At 33.5% G+C, this 18,408-nt stretch overlaps 1 pseudogene; it reads left to right on the top strand.

Annotated features, from left to right (window-relative positions):
• LOC143386229 (protein O-mannosyl-transferase TMTC3-like) overlaps window positions 1-18,408 on the top strand; it is a 48,297-nt pseudogene that overhangs the window by 6,278 nt on the left and 23,611 nt on the right.

The following is an 18,408-nucleotide window of genomic DNA, read 5'->3' as shown; positions in this document are numbered from 1 at the left end:
AACAGAATGATGAACAAACTAGAATAACAGTTTATTTATAATCAAGAATATAGTTTGAGGGCTGGGGATATGGCTCAGTGGTAGAGTGCTTGCTTTGTACGTATGAAACACTGGGTTCGATCCTCAGCACCACATAAAAGTAAATAAATAAAATAGATGTTTCTACAACTAAAAAAATATTTTAAAAAATAATATAGTTTATTTTATTTATTCCTTTATTTTGATGGACATATTCTCTCCTATCCTGTAGGTAAATGTGACACTACAGAAAATTTTTTCTACAGATTATTGAGTTGTTATATGAGGTTTCACAATAAGCCTGAAATTAGCACATCCAAATATCTAAAATGATTGATATTAAGTAATGATAGCTTGTAATGCCTGTGTACGTGTGTGTGTTCAGACTTAAAAAGAATTTTTTGCCAGGATACATTTAAAGACATATTTTGGGCTTAGGGCAATCTCTTGAGCCATATGAATACAACTACTACCTTATTAGGGACCTTTGGATCACTGTGGATTATCACTATGGAAGATCATTATGGTTCTTAATGATTGGATTATATCTTTAGTGGGTCCATTGTATGATTATGTAGTAGGATCCGTTTGATAATTCAGTGGATCACAACATTGTATCCTGGAATATGTTCAAAATATTTTAAAAATCATTACCAAGGCTATATGTAGTTACTTAGATATTTTTCAGATTTGGATGTGTACATATACATTGGTATTTTTTATCTTCTTTTGCTTGTACACATGTGTGATCTTTTGGTGATTGTTTTTGTATGGATTTGAGTAGTTTTTCAGTAAGTTATCCAGGATGTTCTATGGTATAGCTACAGCTTGGAACCACTGAGCTAATGAGCCACATACTCTTTTGGCATTTGATCAATAAAGTACCTTATATTAAGATAACTTTTATTATGGTAACCTCTGCAGAACTTTTTTGCCATTCTACGTTGAGGAACAGGGAGCTTATTCATTCATTATATTCATGCTTGTTTCTGCTGTCAACTAAATATCAAAAGTAATTCAGTTTTTCTTTAATATACCTAAATTTAATAATGACCTGATTTGTTCATAGTGGCCTTAGCTATTTTGCATTTTCACAAAACCTGATGTCTAATAAGAAGATTATTATTTGTGATAGTGGAATCTTTAGTAGATTTCTAATGAATTATTTAAATAATTAGTTATATCAATTATAAACCTTTTAGTTGATCATTACCTGTAACATAATGTACATCTAATAGAACTAACCAAGCAATTATGTCTCCTGCAATTTAATTTATGTATATCTTTCTGCTTTCTGATTTCTTTCATGTGGCAAATAAGTTTTACATATTTGTCATACTAACACTATAGGTACTTAGAAGGTTTCTCTTGTCTTTTTCTGCTTTCTAGTAAAATTGTTAATTCAGCACAGTACCTTACAATTTTAGATGCCTCAGGTTAAGCTTGAAGTATGTACTGGAATAACTAAGCAACAAAGAATATTCTAAATAGGTGGCATATCATAGAATATGTATGATGTTAAATACATCAATACAGCGATGTTAAAAATGTTCCTAATTTCAAAATAGAGAATGTTTGTTCTTTGTATCTACTGATATTCCTTAGTAAGGAAGAGTAAGGTTGAGTCTATACCTTTGTGACAGAGAAAACAGAATATCAGATGTAGAAAAGAAGCTAAGTGGGCCCAGGGTTGAAGCTCAGTGGTAGAGTGCTTGCCTAGCACATGTGAGGTACTGGGTTCAATCCTCTGCATCACATAAAAATAAATAAATAAAATAAAGGTATTATGTCTATCTACAAATGGAAAAAAAAACACCTTTAATTTAAAAAAAAATAAAAGAAGCTAAATGTAAATATCCTTTACGTAAAACTAAAACCAAGTAAGTAGATAATATATATTTTTGAACTGTGTATTTTATTCTTAAATCTACTTTGATTTTGTCTTTTGATAAAAAGTGGTTTTGGTTGAATGTAACTTCTACCTTATAGAGAAACTAATTACTTGATTTCTTTTCAACAAAAATTCACCACAAAAGTTTTTATTCTTCTATTCCCCCCCCCAAAAAAAAAAAACAGTTTTGCTGTTAATGTTACTCCCTGCATAATATTTGGATAATTTTACTTTAATATGCTCATATCTATCCATTATGGAAGTTTTTCATAAAATAACTTAAGTATCTTTTTGAATTATCATTATTCAAACTTAACTGGTAAACATTCTGATCTTACATTTCCTTTTGAAGATCTGGCAAGCAGTTGTATAACCTTTTGCATTGGTAATAGAAATGCAGGCTTTACAAAGAATCCCATATGACTAATGCCACCATTGTTCTACCTTTTTAAAAAATTTATGTTTTTAACAATCCACAGTCTGATAATCAATATATGAAAGGGAGGAATTCACCTTGTTTTTTGGAGTAAGGACATAGAAAAACAGAATATAAAACCGTCTTCTATATGTTTTACAATTTCTCAGCCAAATATGAATATCCATAATAGTACAAGAAATGATTAGGTTTTGTAACCTGAAAGACCAAAGAACTTTAATAATTAATGGTTGTTTTTCCTTTTAGGAAAGAAGCCACAAGTCTTACCGACCCTTAACCGTATTGACATTTCGCTTAAATTATCTATTCAGTGAACTAAAACTCATGTCGTATCATCTCTTAAATATGATTTTTCATGCTGTGGTCAGTGTGATATTCCTTAAAGTCTGCAAACTTTTTCTGGATAATCAGAGTAGCATGATTGCTGCTCTGCTTTTTGCAGTGCACCCAATACACACAGAAGCAGTAAGTAAAACTGTAAATTGATTTTATTTAACTGTAAATTGATTTTTAAAAATTATTTTATCCTACAAATCCCATATCATGATTATACTATCACATGTTTGCTGGGAGCCATTAGCCAAGTAGGTATGACAATTTCCTTGCCAGCATACCCCCATGTTTCTTTAGTGGAAGGACTCATGGAAATAGGACATTTTGCAGCGACATTGCATGTAAGGTGACCTTGCTCAAGGACCAGGGCGGATCAGTGTTTAGGGTGTTCCTGGGTTTAGGATAATCCGAGTTTAGGGCGTTCCCCATTTAGAATAGGGCATATCCTGCTGCCTGAGTTCCCCTTGAGTTCTCAGGGGATTCAGAATATATTTGGGAGACAGAAGCCCAAGTGGTGTGGATTTGGGCAGAGAACGTGGATTTCCCCAGAGCGTGTTTGTAGACAGCCGGTGTGAGATCAGGAATAAAGAATTGCTATTTGAATCTACAAAGCTGTGAGTGGCTCGTGATTTGTGCCCAGCCAGACTATGGCACATGTTCAAGAAAAAAAATTAATCAGGATTTTAATCCAAGTATTTATAGACTGTTAAATTAGTATAGGTCTTAACTCCCTCAAGTACAAAATCTGCAAACTGCATCAACTTTTTACATTTAGAATAGTTTTGGAGCTATAACATTTATTCATTCAAGAATATATGATATGTCTAATCTCTTAACTTGAGTAATGTATAGGTATAGTTCTTTTTCTTTGCTAATGGTTTTCTATCGATATTGATTTTAAATACAATTTGTCAACTTGTCAATTTTGTATTTTAAAGGTTAGAAAATAGTAAGGCAAATTCAAGGGCTGAGAATACATCAAAGTAGCTGAACAGGCATCCTAACAAATGATGATACTCAGGAGCTTTATATTGCTGTTGCCATGTGTTTCAAAATCATGAGCCATCTCTGCTATTGCCAGTATTATCCATCAGTCCCTTCCTACCAAGAAACACACAAGCTATTATTTCATTTTTCTTGGTTGCTTTAAAATTCCACATTTGCCTCCCAGCAAGAGCTAAGAATATTATGTTCAGTTGCTTTGTTACAAGTTTTCCTTCGAAGCAAAAGTTAATTTGTGTTTTAAAGGAAGATCATGTCTCTCCCATATAACTTCTTAAACCACATGGTATCTAGCCAAATAATTTTTCCATATGTTTACAAAAGGGATAGATTTGTTTTAAAATTTTATCGTGAGTTCAGAATGCTCCAAAGGAAAAGCTTTGAGAGTTTTATATACATTTTTTTAAAGGTCTTTTGAAAATTTATTGTCCTTTTATTTTGCAGATTTATTGACATATGGCTTACTAAGTTTATGATACCTTTACTTTTAAAATGTTCATATTTTAAGTAAATATATAAAAAGTACTTAGCTTTTTTAGAGAATTTTTCTGAATGTTGTCCTTAAATTTGTAAGATATTATCAGTAAAAATATGCAGCATCTCTATACTAGTTTTACAACTTTCTGGGAATCTATAATTATTTCAAAGCAAGTTAAAATAATCATAAAAGAACTGTTAAAATGGGTCACTGATTTCCATATATGGAAAATACATAAATTCACCATCTGAGGGCACTCAAAGAATGTTTACAAAACAGAAACATGCTTTTGAAGTGTTATGGGACTTTAGTTTCCAGCTTAAATGTTTGTTAATTATATACAGTAAATTTTAATTATATAAATTTAATTATATACAGTAAATTTAATTATATACAGTAAATTTTCAAGATATATTTCATTAATACAAACCCAACTCTTTCCCTTTTTAGGTAACTGGTGTCGTAGGAAGAGCAGAACTACTGTCATCTATCTTTTTTCTTGCAGCATTTTTGTCATATACCAAATCAAAAGGACCAGATAATACCATAGGTAAGTGCCTGACATTTGATTTTTATTTCTGTCACTATAAAACTGTATCAGATAAGTTTTATTTACTGCAAGTGCTTCTTATAAAATATTATTGCCACATTGGGTTTATCCGTGTGTATTGTTCTGCCTTAGTACACATCGAAATACGAAGTATATAACATTGCAAATATTTTTTTTTAATTTATGTATATTTTGTATTTTATCATGAGCCATTAGGTTCTATATTATCTAATATTGAAAACCAAATTATATCCTATAAAACTAGGATATAATTAGAATCAGGCCAAATTGTTTTGTTATTTGTTAAGAACAAAACAAAACAAAAAGGTACCAATGCTTCAGTTAGGCAACATTAAAAGCCTGCTAGAGTTTGACTTTTATGTGTGTTGATTATACTTCAGTTATTTATTGAGCCCCTACCATGTGTTCTTCTTTGGAATGTATTTTGTATATATTAGCTCAGTAGTCTTAATGATGCTTGGCATCGTTAGAAAAAAAAGTTCAGGCAATAAAAATGATTTTTTTTTTTTTTAAGAGCGCAGAAACTGAGGGCACGAAAAGGACTTCATGTAGAGTTTTTTTTTTTTTTTAAGTTGTCAGTGGCCTTTATCTTATTTATTTATTTATTTATTTATTTATTTATATGTGGTGCTTAGAATTGAACACAGTGCTTCACACATGCCAAGCAAGCGCTCTGCCACTGAGCCACAACCCCAACCCCTTCATATAGTTGTCTTAACCTTTATTTGATTAAAGTTTTTTTTCCTTAGTTCCTAGGGGATTTTCTCACTATTGTCCCAATATACTCATGATAAGCATCCTAATTTTGTGTGTTTGGAAAATAAGGTTAAAAAACAATTTAGCCAAACAACTTAGTAACTTTTAGATATGTGATATGAATAGATTTGCCTTTTACTGCTATGTATAATACCTTCTTGAAATAGCTTGAGTGACAGCATAGCATAGTGGTAAAAGTATGGACTTGAGAGTATGTTTTCAAATTCCAGTTTCACCATTTATTTACTAGCTCTATTTACTACCTTGGACAAATTACCTTTGTGCTTTATTTTTCTCATTTGTAAAATGTGGTTAATAATAACTTTACCTATGCAGTCCATCATCCAGTAAGAGGTAGTTCAGCAATTAATATGGAATTATAAAACAGTTTTATTAAGTGCCTCTAAAACAAAGCATGAATGATAGAAAAAATTCTGTGATCTTTAATACCATGATCAGGCTTTTGCCTACTTTTCTAACTATGTATCCTGCTGTTCTTTCTAATAATTTTACTCAGTTCTTTTACTGATTTTTTTATTCTTCATAATTCTATTATTTTTTTCTAGTTATTTTGCCTTGTGAGTTCAAGCCCCGTGTTCTCCTAAAGTTATCAACCACTTGGCCTATAGAAAATGCCAAGACTGCTGTGTTTCTATCCTGTGATTTTTGAAAAGTTGACAGGAATTAAAACCCAGGATGGAGAGTTCCAGGTTCTCCATACCACTGTTGGTACATATTACTAACAGTTCTATCAAATATTCCCTAAAGTCTCTTAAAAAGAATTAGCACAGAAAAGGACTAGTCAACCATCCCTCTGAATTTAAGAGGAACTACATGGAAGTTACTACCTAAGGGTAATTGGTCACTTTGCCTCCCCACTTTTTTTTTGTATACAAGTTGTATCCCTCATCTATCCTCAGTTTTACTTATTTTTATCTTTTTTTTCCCCTCTTTAAATTTGTTTTTAACTGATGTATAATAAAAAATTCAAAATATTAATGGAATACCATGTGCTATTTCAGTACACATATATATTGGGTGATTAGGTTAAACATACCTATATTGGGAAATGTTTATCATGTCTTTGTGGCTGAGCCACAACCCCAGCCCTGTACTTTTCTTGTTAGACAAAAATCCTTTTGTCTAGCTTGTTTAGATATGTGATACACATTGTTATCTGTAGGCACCCTACTGTGCAGTTTAACACAGTAGAACTTCTTGGGTCTATCTAACTGCTACACCTCCCCCGAGTCTCCTCAGCCATTAGTAACCACCATTTCTACTCTCAATTTCCATGAGACCAACTTTTTTATATTCCAGATATGAGTGATACTATGCAAAACTTGTCTTTCTCTGCCTGACTTATTTCATTTAGCATGATGATCTCAACTTCCATCCATGTTGTCACAAAATACAGAATTTCATTCTATGTATGGCTAAATAATTTCCATTTTTTTGCATATATGTACCATGTTTTATCCATTCCTTAGTTCATGGGCACTTAGTTTATTTCTACTTCTTGGCTCTTGTGAATAAACAGGGGAACACACGTGTTTCTTATACTTACTGATTTTATTTTCCTTGGATATATACCTAGTACTAGATTGCTGGATCATAAGGTAGTTCCTTTTTTTTCCATTTTATTTTCTTTTGATAATGTTATTTTTAATTTTTGAGGAGCCATCCATACTATTTTCCATAATGACTGTACTAATTTACATTTTTACCAATAGAGTGTAAGGTTCCCTTTGCTCCACCTTCTTGCTGGCACTCATTATCTTTTGTGTTTTTCATAAAGGCCATTCTTCTTACTGGAGTGAGGTGATATTTCATTGTGATTTTTATTTGCATTTGTGTGACAATTAGTGATGAACATCTTTTCATATGCTTGTTATCCATTTGTATGTCTTCTGAGAAATGTTTATTTAAAATCTGTCTTAAATGTTTTTTAGTGGGGCCTTTTTATTTCTGACTAAATTTAGAAATTCCTTATATATTCAATATATTATTCCCTTGTCAAGTTTGCAATGTGTAGTTTGCAAATGTTTATCTATTTTGCTTTTGTTACCTGTGCTTTTGGGTCTTGTCCAAAAAATCCTTACCCATTCCAATATCTTAATGCATTTCCCCATGTCTTCTTTTGGTAGTTTCATAATTTCAAGTCTTACATGTAATCTATTTTGATTTAATTTGGCTTTTGTAACTGATGAAAGAGAGGAGTTTAGTTTCATTCTTTTGCTTGTGTATACCAGTTTTCCTAGCACTGTTCACCATGCTTTTTGAAGACTTTTCTTTCTCGACTGTGACGTCTTAGCACCTTTGCTGAAAATCAGTAAACTGATGTAGAAGTGACCCATGACTTCTGGGCTCTATTTCGCTGCTGCACTGTCCTATGTTTCTTTTTTAATGCCAATATCATGCTGCTTTGATGATTATAGCTTTGTAGTATAAAGCCTCCTGCTTTGTTTTTGTTTGTTGTTGTTGTTTTAATCTACTCCTTACCACCATCAAGATTTCTGAAGTACAATATAATGAAAAGGAAAGGTGAAAGTAAACAAACAGATCTGTTAACCTCCTTTTTAGTTCACATTTTAAAACAATCCTCAACAGCTGTTTACCCAATTTAAATTAAACCATTTAAATCACGTGAAATATTAAAAAATTATTTGGGTCTATTTTTTCATGAGCGCTCATCATATGTGATATATGGACATACGTACATTCAAACATATAACACAAAACACAAGTGTGCACACATAATATAATACATACAACATATAACATAATAGTAAAGGCCTTATAACTTTTTACAGGTGAAATCTCCATTGCAATGTTTAAAAACTCTATAGTCAAAAAAATATAACTGATCAGCAAAACATTAACCTAGGTCTGTATGAGCTCAAAAAACAAAATAGAACTTCATGATATGGGAAAGGGCAATAATAAAATAGATATTGAAAAAAGCATTCTGGTTCTGTCGCAGATGTAAGAATAACCAAACTGGAGTTCTGGATATCAGCTGTTATTTATTTGAGATTTTATCTCTGCAATTCCCACTAACCAATGTAGCTGCAGATTTCTGTAATGAAGAAGCAGATAATGATCCACTCCAAGGAGTAAGGAGAGACTTGGAGACAAATTTTTAAAAATTTCTCTTACATTCTACTTTAAATGCAGTCCCTAGTAATACCCATACAAGCATACATATTGAAGATAACCCCAAAGGCCTGAGAGTTTTATTTTTTAAATATGAAAACCACCTTTCCCTCTACTGAATCTTTTCCTGGGGTTGATGTGGGAGACCAACCTTAGACGTAATTGAGTCACACTCCCCGGCTGGGTGCTGAGATGCTCAGTCAGAAATGTGGCAGAGCTTTCCCCACCCTTCTTGGGTTCGAGGGTCGGTGTCTCATGCATAGGTGTGTCTTGCTACCGCCTCCCATGGGTGAAGCTATGCTCACCTGTTCCTTTGTAATATAATCCCTTGTCCTGTTCAGGATAGAATCTTCCGTGGAAGTGCCTTGTGTGTGTCTCCTTCTCTTACTGTGCCCTTGGGTGTGGCCTACCCAGGTGTCAGTCAACCTGCTGACAGTGGACATCATAAAGATAGACTCAGCCCCCTGAAACCTGACCCCTTACCTCGTTTAAATGGCTTCTCAATAACCCATTTGACCAAAATGAAAACAAATTTGTGTTGCTTTCGATACCTTTGCCTTTCTTCCAGGTGGATGACACACACCTGTAATGCTAGCCACTTGGGAGGCTAAGACAGAAGGACTGAAGCCTGGGCAATTTAGAGAGACCCTGGCATAAAATTTTTAAAGATTTTAAAAGAGTTGGTGATGTACCTCAGATGTAGAGCATACCTGAATTCAGTCCCATTGCCAGAAAAAAAATTATATTAAGAAAATAAATAAGCAAAATTAGTATTCCTCATAATACCCATTTCTAATCTAAAAACATGTACTTTTTAAAAAATTTAATATTCTTATTAATTGTTGATGAATCTTTTATCTATTTATTTATATGTGGTGCTGACAATTCAACCTAGTGCCTCAAACATGCTAGGCAGATGGTCTACCACTGAGCCACATCCCCAGCCCTGTACTTTTCTTGTTATTGTTTGTTCTCTAACTATACAATGGTAAACTACTCCTTCTGAGTATGTAACTTTTTCCCCCAATTTTTACTATTTTCTAGAATAATGGCTCCTCATATGCAGTAGATCTTCTGTACATATTTGTTAAATAAATGAGCAAGTAGATGAATTATTTCAGATTCTAATTGAAAGGATACTAAAGCCTTCTTTGGACCTCTACCCTTTCAACTCCTTAGTTGGTACTTAGTACTCTGCAGTAAATAATTTAACTTCTGAGGCCACAGAAAGCTTCATTACCATATTTGTATTATGCATTCTGTCTAGTATACATTAAACCTGTGTAAAGGATTTCAATTTGTAGTAATTCAAATAACTTCAAATTCTAATTATTCATGTCCAACCCCTTTTTGTAAACACAAATCAGTCTCCGTGCCTTTGCATTTACTTTTCTTTTTTTCCTTTGCATTTACTTTTGAGGTTTTGGCTCAAATGTTTCATCAAACATTGTCAGTAGCATTACTCATCTTTTCCAGTCCTTTTTATTTCCCTTTACTGTTTTTTTCTCTTTACTTTCTTCTTTTCTCTGTAACAGTTTACTATATTGTTAATATGTGTGTTATGTATTATTCATGTCATTACTTTTGATTGTAATTTCTCTTACCTCATGCCCTGGAAATGTAATAGATATTTAAAATGAGTAATTTAATAGAGGATAGCTGAAGCTACGTATAAACTATTTAATATTTTTAAATACCTACTTTCAATGCCATTATTTTCCACAAATTTTTAATACATACATAGCCCTTCTGTCTTACCTGCTCTGCATCACTCATTGGCCAAGCTTATTCTTATTTCTACTCCTTTATTTATACATCCTCTTTACCAGTTTTTCTCTTTTATTTATATTCTTCAATATTCAGCTTTACATTCATCTTTTTTATGAAAAATCTTCTATTGATTTCTTTCCTTTATGAATTTTGAGTTGAATGTAACGCTATACTTTAGACCTTGATATAATCAGTAACATTGGTATTGATGATTTTGGCCTAATGAGAATATGAGTTTGTCTTGTATTATAAATATTATACTTAGTGTCTTCAGGGTTTGGTTTGGTTTGGGTTTGGTTTGGGGAGGAGGGTGCCAGGGATTGAGCTCAGGGGCACTGGACCAATAAGCCACATCCCCAGCTCTATTTTGCATTTTATTTAGAGACAGGGTCTCCCTGAGCTTGCTTAGCACCTTGCTTTTGCTGAGAGCCTTGCTTTGAACTCTTGATCCTCCTGCCTCTGCCTCCCAAGCCACTGGGATTAGAGGCATGCCCAGCCAATATCTTCAGTTTTGGGGGTTTCATTTGGTTTTTTGTTGTTTTCCCTTTGAATAATTGTAGTCTGTAGAGTACATTCAAGCTTAAAACAATTTCACAAATAGATATATTTCTGAATTACGTTCTATACCAAAAGAAAATATATTAGATTCATGAATTATGTTCCTGTTCATACCTGGAGTTAATGTTTTTTATGGGTAAAAACTGAAGTTATACAATCATACTAACACTTTCAAACTGGAAAATAGTGGCATGTCATGTTTTCATATAAGAAGACTGAAGTTTAGAAAAGTTGTTCAAAAAGCAGTTAATAGTTGATACAGAATTAACCTTCATAGTTCATTGCTCTTTAATCACATTATTACTAAATAGCACATTCACTTAAAGATGAAGTATGTTTTCTATTTAAACAAAACATAGGTATATTCTATTGTATATTTTTAAAGAATGGTATTGATTTAAATGTTTATTAACCTGCTTACATTTTTATAATCCTTTTTTTGTGAGACTGACCTGACAGTTTTTAAAGTTTTTATTAGATATAAAAAAGTATATAGATACTTTATTGTAATTCCCAGGAATTTGTATGTTTTTTATTTTTATTTATTTATTTATTTTTGAATCACATCGGTTACAAATCCACGTTTTTACATATTGCCATACTAGTAACTGTTGTATTCTGCTATCTTTCCTATCCTCTACTATCTCTCCCCTCCCCTCCCGTCTTCTCTCTCTACCCCATCTGCTGTCCCTGTTTAATGTTAATCTTTTTCTCATGCTCTTCCTCCCTGCTCTGTTTTTAGTTGCTCTCCTTATATCAAAGAAGACGTTTGGCATTTGTTTTTTAGGGATTGGCTAGCTTCACTTAGCATAATCTGCTCTACTGCCATCCATTTCCCTGCAAATTCCATGATTTTGTCATTTTTTAGTGCTGAGTAATACTCCATTGTGTATAAATGCCACATTTTTTAATCCATTCATCTATTGAAGGGCATCTGGGTTGGTTCCACAGTCTAGCTATTGTGAATTGTGCTGCTATGAACATTGATGTAGCGGTATCCTTATAGTACACTCTTTTAAGATCTTCAGGGAATAGTCCGAGAAGGGCAATAGCTGGGTCAAATGGTGGTTCCATTCCCAGCTTTCCAAGGAATCTCCATACTGCTTTCCAAATTGGCTGCACCAATTTGCAGTCCCACCAGCAATGTACAAGTGTACCCTTTTCCCCACATCCTTGCCAGCACTTGTTGTTGTTTGACTTCATAATGGCTGCCAATCTTACTGGAGTGAGATGGTATCTTAGGGTGGTTTTGATTTGCATTTCTCTGACTGCTAGAGATGGTGAGCATTTTTTTATGTACTTGTTGATTGATTATATGTCCTCCTCTGAGAAATGTCTGTTCAGGTCCTTGGCCCATTTGTTGATTGGGTTATTTGTTATCTTATTCTCTAATTTTTTGAGTTCTTTGTATACTCTGGATATTAGGGCTCTATCTGAAGTGTGAGGAGTAAAGATTTGTTCCCAGGATGTAGGCTTTCTATTTACCTCTCTTATTGTTTCTCTTGCCGAGAAAAAACTTTTTAGTTTGATCAACTCCCATTTGTTGATTCTTGTTATTAACTCTTGTGCTAAGGGTGTCTTGTTAAGGAATTTGGAGCCCGACCCCACAATATGTAGATCAGAGCCAACTTTTTCTTCTATCAGACGCAGAATCTCTGATTTGATATCAAGCTCCTTGATCCATTTTAAGTTAACTTTTGTGCATGGCGAGAGAAAGGGATTCAGTTTCAGTTTGTTGCATATGGATTTCCAGTTTTCCCAGCACCATTTGTTGAAGATGCTATCCTTCCTCCATTGCATGCTTTTAGTCCCTTTATTGAATATAAGATAGTTGTAATTTTGTGGATTGGTTTCTGTGTCCTCTCTTCTGTACCATTGGTCCACCCGCCTGTTTTGGTACCAGTACCATGCTGTTTTTGTTACTATTGCTCTGTAGTACAGTTTGAAATCTGGTATCACTATACCTCCTGATTCACACTTCCTGCTTAGAATTGCTTTTGCTATTCTGGGTCTTTTATTTTTCCATATGAATTTCATGATTGCTTTATCTATTTCTACAAGAAATGCTGTTGGGATTTTGATTGGCATTGCATTGAACCTATAGAGAATTTTGGTAATATCGCCATTTTGATGATATTAGTTCTGCCTATCCATGAACAGGGTATATTTTTCCATCTTCGAAGATCTTCTTCTATTTCTTTCTTTAGGGTTCTGTAGTTTTCATTGTATAAATCTTTCACCTCTTTTGTTAGGTTGATTCCCAAGTATTTTATTTTATTTTATTTAATGGGGTGGTTTTCTTCATTTCCAGTTCAGAAGTTTTGTCGCTGATATACAGGAATGCCTTTGATTTATGCGTGTTGATTTTATATCCTGCCACTTTGCTGAATTCATTTATTAGCTCTAGTAGTTTCTTTGTAGACCCTTTTGGACCTTCTAGGTATAGGATCATATCATCCGCAAATAGTGATAATTTAAGTTCTTCTTTTCCTATCTTAATGCCTTTAATTTCTTTTGTCTGTCTAATTGCTCTGGCCAGTATTTCGAGAACTATATTGAATAGAAGTGGTGAGAGAGGGCATCCCTGTCTTATTCCAGATTTTAGAGGCAATGCCTTCAGTTTTTCACCATTTAGAATGATGCTAGCCTGAGGCTTAGCATATATAGCTTTTACAGTATTGAGGTAAGTTCCTGTTATCCCTAGTTTTTCTAATGTTTTGAACATAAAGGGATGCTGTACTTTGTCGAATGCTTTTTCTGCGTCTTTCGAGATGATCATATGGTTCTTATCTTTAAGTCTCTTAATGTGGTGAATAACGTTTATTGATTTCCGTATATTGAACCAGCCTTGCATCCCAGGGATGAATCCTACTTGATCATTGTGCACAATCTTTTTGATATGTTTTTGTATCCGAGTTGCCAGAATTTTATTGAGGATTTTTGCATCTAAATTCATTAGGGATATTGGTCTGTAGTTTTCTTTCTTTGAGGTGTCTTTATCTGGTTTGGGAATCAGGGTAGTATTGGCCTCATAGAATGAATTTGGAAGTTCTCCCTCTTTTTCTATCTCCTGAAATAGATTGTAGAGTAATAAAGGTATTAGTTCTTCTTTAAACTTCTTGTAAAACTCTGCTGTATATCCATCCAGTCCTGGGCTTTTCTTGGTTGATAGTCTTTTGATGGCTTCTTCTATTTCCTCACTTGATATTGGTCTGTTTTGGTTGTTTATGTCATCCTGACTCAATCTAGGTACTTCATATATCCTAAGGAATTTATCGATGCCTTCACTATCTTCTATTTTATTAGAGTATAGGGTTTCAAAATAATTTTTAATTATCTTCTGTATTTCTGAATTGTCTGTTGTGATATTGCCTTTTTCATCCCGTAAGCTAGTAATTTGGGTTCTGTCTCTTCTTCTCTTTGTTAGCGTGGCTAGTGGTCTATCAATGTTATTTATTTTTTCAAAGAACTAACTTTTAGTTTTGTCAATTTTTTTGATTGTTTCTTTTGGTTCGATTTCATTGATTTCAGCTCTAATTTTAATTATTTCTTGCCTTCTACTGTATTTGCTGCTGATTTGTTCTTCTTTTTCTAAGGCTTCGAGGTGTAGTGTGAGGTCATTTATTTGTTGGCTTTTCCTTCTTTTAAAGAATGAACTCTATGAAATGAATTTTCCACTTAGTACTGCTTTCATAGTGTCCCAAAGATTTCGATATGTTGTGTCTGAGTTTTCGTCTTGAGTTTTCTTTCTTCTAATTGCTCTGGCCACTGTTTCGAGAACTATGTTGAACAGAAGTGGTGAGAGAGGGCATCCCTGTCTTGTTCCAGATTTTAGAGGGAATGTGCCAAGGATGTTTTGAAGAACTGGTTGTCTAGCTGCAAATTCTTTTAACTTTTGTTTTTCGTGGAAGATTTTTGTTTTATCTTCAATCCTGAAGCTTAATTTTGCTGGATACATGATTCTTGGTTGGAACCCTTTTTCTTTCAGCGTTTGAAATATGTTGTTCCAGGATCTTCTAGCTTTCAGAGTCTGTGTTGAAAGATCAGCAGTTATCCTGATTGGTTTACCCCTAAATGTAATCTGCTTCCTCTCTCTTGTGGCTTTTAAGATTCTCTCCTTATTCTGTATGTAGGGCATCTTCATTATTATGTGTCTTGGTGTGGATCTCTTATGATTTTGTACATTCGGTGTCCTGTAGGCTTCTAGTATTTGGATTTCTTTTTCATTCTTTAAGTCTGGGAAGTTTTCTAGTATTATTTCATTGAATAGATTGCTCATTCCCTTGGTTTGGACCTCTATACCCTCTTGTATCCCAATCACTCTTAGGTTTGGTTTCTTTATGTTATCCCCTAAATCTTGGGATGTTCTGCTCATGATTTTTTTCACATTCTGACTGCTGGACAGTTTCTCCATGGAAAGGGTAGCATTCCATTTTCTATGCTGCAGACACTAATAAAACTCATTGTCTTGATGTTCAGTACGTTATTGCTTGTTGTGATTAGAGTCCAGGTTATTCAGTCCCAACTTCCAGTGTTTACAAGGTATGAAATTCTGGTTCTTTTTTATTTTTAATCATTTTGCCTTTTTAACTTTGGACTTTAAGTGATCATAAATGTTTGGGAAAGTCTGATTTACACTGAATTTTTTTAGCAGTTTTATTGAGGTATAGTCTATATATTTTTAAAACTGCAGATCATGTTTAAAATATACAAATTCATTAGTTCTGTCATACTTGTACATCCAAGAAACCACCACATCAAGGATAATGACCCACAAATTAGTTAAGTATTAGGGTTAAAGTGGAGTCTTCTCTATCCTTAGTGATTTTTGTTTAACAGTTGTTGAGAGAAGAATATTGAGATCTCTACTGTAATTGTAGATTTGTCTTATTGCAGTTTTTTCAATTTTGTTTCATGTGTTTTTTAAGCTCTGTTTTTAAGCGCATAAATGCTTAGGATTTCCACATCATCTTGATGAGTTAATATCTTTATCATTATTAAATGAGCTTCATTGCTAGTAATAGTCTTTACCTAAACATTCACTCTGTCTTATATTAGTTTGTCACAAAGGCACACACCTGTAATTGCAGCAACCTGGGAGACTCAGGCAGGAGGATGACAAGTTTCAGGCCCGCCTTGGCAATTTAGTGAGAAACTATTTCAACATAAAAAAAAAAGTACTAAGGATGTATGTGGCTTAGTGGTAGAGCTACCTACTGAGGAAAAAAAATTCTCATGCCAGCTCTCCTTTATTAGTGTTATATAATACATATTTTCCCATCTTTTTTCTTTTTATCTATCTCCCCCTCCCCTCGTATACATATGTTTTATATCTACACATATTTTGTGTGTGTGTGTGTTTTGCTTTTTGGGGGGGTTTGGATGTTTGAACCCAGGGACACTTTATTGCAATCTACATCTTCTGCCCTTTTTACCATTTATTTTGAGACAGGGTCTCACTAAGTTACTTAGTGAGTTGCTAAGGTTGGACCCAAATTTGCAAATCTCCTGCCTTAGCCTTCTGAGTCAGGAATTGCAGGCTTGTGCCACCAATCCTGGCTGCTTTTATATTTTAAAATAATTTCTTGTAGGTTATATATAATTGGGTCTTAATCATTGTTTTTTGTTTGATTAGATAATCTGAGGTGTTTAAAATGAAATATTTGGTCCATTTATATTTAATATAATTATCGATACATTGGATGTAAATCTTCTACCTTAAGTGTTTTCTCTTTTTCTCATCTGTTTGTTTCCTTTTTACTTTCCCATCTTCCTTAGAACTTTCCCTTTGTGCTGTTTGTATATATTTCCCTTGAGCATACATTTTAATGCATTGTTGTTACATTTGCTTTAGATGCTTATCCTTAAGCATTTCAGTGGTAAAAGTCTTTTATATTAACTCATGAAATTATTTTTTCCCAGGGCTCTGCATTCTGTTAGTGACATTTTTCCTTATCATGAAAGACTTGCACATTTCTTAGTATGCAGCAATAATTCTGTTAGCTTTTATATCTAAAGATGTATTCATTTTACCTTTTTTAAAAAATCTTTTTATTTTTTTAGTTGTAGATGGACACAATACCTTTACTTTATTCATTAATTTTATGTGGTGCTGAGAATTGAAACTGGTGCCTCACACGTGCTAGGCAAGCACTCTACCACTAAGCTACAACCCCAGCCTGAGTGGAGAATACTACACTTGCTATTTCTCATTCAGTATTCTAAAAATATTGCCCTACATCTTTTGGCTTACATTTTCAGTAAGAAATCCTTTCTCATCCTGTATCTTTAGCCTTCTGTAACATTTATTATTATTATGTCATGTTAGTGGGGGGGGTACGGCTGGAAGGTACACATACACGCGTGTGTATGTGTGTGTGTGTGTATCTGTTGTTAATTTCATCTAGTTATTTTTCATCTTAGAAACTGTTTTCATCTCTAGAAGGAAGTCTTGATTCAAATTTTTTTAATGTCTTTCATATGTCTACATAATCTATTTTGTTTTATTATCCTTCAATACTTTTTCTGTGATCCATGCCATTTTGATCAATTTATATTGAATAAATTTTCTTCTCATTGTGACTTTTATTTTTTTGCTTCTTTGCATGTCTGGTAAATTTTGAATAGATGCCATATATTAATTGTATCTTCATGTATTTCCATATAAATATTTTTGAGCTTTGTTCTGGGATACATGTAAGTTATAAAAAATGTTTTATCTTCTTGTCTTACTTTTAAACTCTTAGTGGGACCACAGCAGGCTTTAGAATCAGCTAAATTTGCGCATTAACATCTTTCTAACTTATACCAATGACTGAATTACGAAGATTTCACATGGGTGCTGAGGGCATTTCTTCCTCTGTATAATTTTATGGGACTTTCATTTCTCATCCTGTTTTTTATCCTTTTTCAAAATGTTCTTTCCCATTAGTTTTCCTAAGATCATTTTAACAGTCACAAAGTAAATGGCCTAAAACAATAGAAATGTATTCCCTCACAGTTCAGGAAGCCATACGTCCAAAATTAAGATGTTGGCACAATTGGTTTCTTGAGGAGGCACTGAGGAAGAATATATTTCATGCCTCTCTCCCACCTTCTGCTGATTGCTGACAAGCTTCAGCATTCCTTGATTTTGTAGCTGTATCACTCTAATCTATTCTGTCTTTACATGGCTTTCTTTCCCATGTATATCTATCCTCTCCTTTTTGTATAAGGTCATGGTCATTGGATTTAGGGCCTACTCTAATACGTCCTCATCTTAACTAATTACTTTGGCAAACTCCACACCCCAAAAAAAAGCCATAGTCTACAGTTTTAGATCGACATGCATTTGGGGGAGACATGATTCAGCGCACTAACCTTAGACACTTCTTCTCATCTATATTCAAGCAGGAACTCTTCAATACTGAAAGATAGTGGGGCCGCTCTGCAGTCTCTTA

The sequence above is a fragment of the Callospermophilus lateralis genome, unplaced genomic scaffold (assembly GCF_048772815.1).
Source record: "Callospermophilus lateralis isolate mCalLat2 unplaced genomic scaffold, mCalLat2.hap1 Scaffold_107, whole genome shotgun sequence".
In the NCBI taxonomy this organism is placed as follows: Eukaryota; Metazoa; Chordata; class Mammalia; order Rodentia; family Sciuridae; genus Callospermophilus; species Callospermophilus lateralis.
Note: the sequence above shows the minus strand (reverse complement) of the source record. Positions and strands in the feature narration are given on the sequence as shown.